Below are 2,752 nucleotides of genomic sequence, written 5' to 3'. Positions count from 1 at the left end.
AAAAAAATCAAAGGAGTGAAAAGGTCAGACCCTTACGAGCACACAGAGGGACAAAATACGTTAGCGTGCTGCCCAACTTTCACCACGCTCAGATTTATAATTATACGGTTCTTGGAGTGAGTGCATACACTCGTGAAGTTTAGTAACTTCAGGTCACTGCAACAAGCCCAGGTACAGTTTACCAACGGATGGGTACAGGACCTTGAAATGCACCGTGTAGAACGAAAGACCATCATACATATCATAAGTTTACCAGTCTCACAAATCGTCTTCATAAATACACATTCGTTAACCGTTTATTAATAGGACCTTTGAGCGCAATGGTAATTAATTAGTAGTGGAAATTATTTCTGGTTCGTGTTACAGAAATGTAGCAGTGACAATAATATTGTATGCTGTAATCGTACTGGGCAATAGGTGATACAAAACAACTGTTTTATCCTGTGAATAAAAGTATATGTTTTTGTCAATGTACCATGGTAATAACAGAAGCGAAACGCAATATTGTGTCAGGACAATTTACTATTTATGCACAATAAACAAAGGAGCATAGCGCGACAATTTCTGTTCAGCGCCAGACTTGCTTACCTATATCAACAATTATGTTAAGAAAAATGACGCATTAACTACAACAGCAGACTGACCTTTGTGGAAATGCTTGGAGCAGACTAACCTGTGAGCTGGAGTGTTCTGGGACGTTATATTTTGTCTTTAAATGGCTGCAATCCAGTCGCCTTTGTTACTTCGGAAACATGGCTCGAACAATTTCTCTTCAATGACGTAATCCGATAACAACCGATCTCTTTACCCGTCGGCTTTCCGTGGCTGTCATGCGACCGGCTATTGCAGTTAAGAATACAACAGCTTCTTGCCATTTTTTGTGTTTCTTTTTATCGCTGTATAACTGATTTCAATTGAAAGCCTGCGTGCGCTAGTACCTCTTGCCACGAGTTCCCAGAATTCTTTGCGGTTTTACCCCTGAGTGACGTCACATTTTCAATCTCTATAGACGTAGGCTGCCGGGGGATTCCCTTGATGCATTGAGTTTTTTCTTTCCAGTCACCTTTCTCACTCACTATTAATAGACCTCTCTGCATTGAATCATATCTGTTATTAACCTCTGTCTCTCTTCCACAGCATGTCTTTATCCTGTCTTCCTTCTCTCACCCCAACCGGTCGCAGCAGATGGCCCCGCCCCTCCCTGAGCCTGGTTCTGCCGGAGGTTTCTTCCTGTTAAAAGGGAGTTTTTCCTTCCCACTGTCGCCAAAGTGCTTGCTCATAGGGGGTCATATGATTGTTGGGTTTTTCTCTGTATCTATGAAGCGCCTTGAGGCGACTTTTGTTGTGATTTGGCGCTATATAAATAAAATTGAATTGAATTGAATTGTGGTGATCAAATGTGTAATCACGAGCCTCACTCTATATCGACCTGCCATGGTGCTGCCAGCTAGTGCTGTGAGCAAGGCTTAGAGAACAACGAATCATTTCTATTAATGGGATTACTTTTGACCAGGAACACCAAGAGTGTAAAAATGCTCAATAAAAGACATAAAATGTTATGCAAATTAATCAAATTTAGGTTGTGGGTTGACATCCTCTTTGTGGAGAAAGTCACAGAATCTTAAGTCTGTCTGATCAAATTAACAACACTTTTCAGACATAAAACTATTAACTAAGTCAAATTTGACCAGAACACAACACAAGGGGGGCTAGTACAGGAGTAACGGCTCCCACCAGTGACGCGCTCTTTGCAAATTTCTCGTCATTGTTTTGCCAGACAGTCTTTCCCTGTTAACAGAAATTGTGTGAGCCTCCGATGTGTGATGAAAACAGGATGTCAGAGCAAACCAGCCAGTTCTGGTATTCTCTGGGGAATTCCAATGGATACATGGTGCTGGGCTGCAAGCACAAGTCCCACTGCACGACTGACAGCGTTTGTTCTGTTCCTCATTGCACAAAGCAGCCGTCACTAGTCCTGCTCTCCTTGTTTAACAGCATATCTCCTGGTATCTCTGTCACACTCTTGCACTGTGTCTTGCAGTAACAATGACACTAGCAAAAAGCAAAAGTAGAAAAAAATAGGATGGATTTGGAGAGAGCAATGGTGTTTGGGCACCTTTCCTAGAAGATGGGCAACCGTTTCATTCAGGTTCACAGTCGCACCTGTACCTGTCGCCAAATGCACCTACAAACATCTTCAGCTGTCTATAGCACCAGGATAACTTTTGATGTTCAGTGTGACTCTAAATTTAAGGTGCTCTCGATTTCATAGCTAGATGTCTTTAACTTTTTCTAAGACTTAATGTTAGAGGTTTTTTGTATAGCTCTGATTACAAATTGTTAGTAGTTTTCTGTTGTGGTTTATTTGTTAACAAAATTATATGGTGAGACACATGAACTAAGTGTGTGATAACTGTGTTGTCATTGTATAACTAAACTTCATCATTATGTAATTTGTCATTCAATCTTGTCTCATGTGGAGCAATGGCCGTTAGCTCTTTCATAGGCTTTCACTCTAAGCAACCCTAGGAAGTGGTGAAATAAACTGCTTTGCATTGCTGCTCCACTAAGCTCTGTATGTCAGGACTGTTGAATTGGTACATGTTCTTGTAAACTGTCACTAAAAGAAGAAGCTGGATTTTATTGCTCTCCAATTTTTCCCCATAGATTTCGTAAGCAGAAGCTTAGCTTCTTCTGCTTTTGTGCTTGTATAAATATTCCTTGGTCTTCTTATTCTTCATGGCTCAGCTCT

Source organism: Rhamphochromis longiceps, linkage group LG5, assembly GCF_057381845.1.
Source record: "Rhamphochromis longiceps isolate RC_006_pf linkage group LG5, R_longiceps_female_GT1.1, whole genome shotgun sequence".
Taxonomy (NCBI): Eukaryota; Metazoa; Chordata; class Actinopteri; order Cichliformes; family Cichlidae; genus Rhamphochromis; species Rhamphochromis longiceps.
This window is presented reverse-complemented; position numbering follows the sequence as displayed.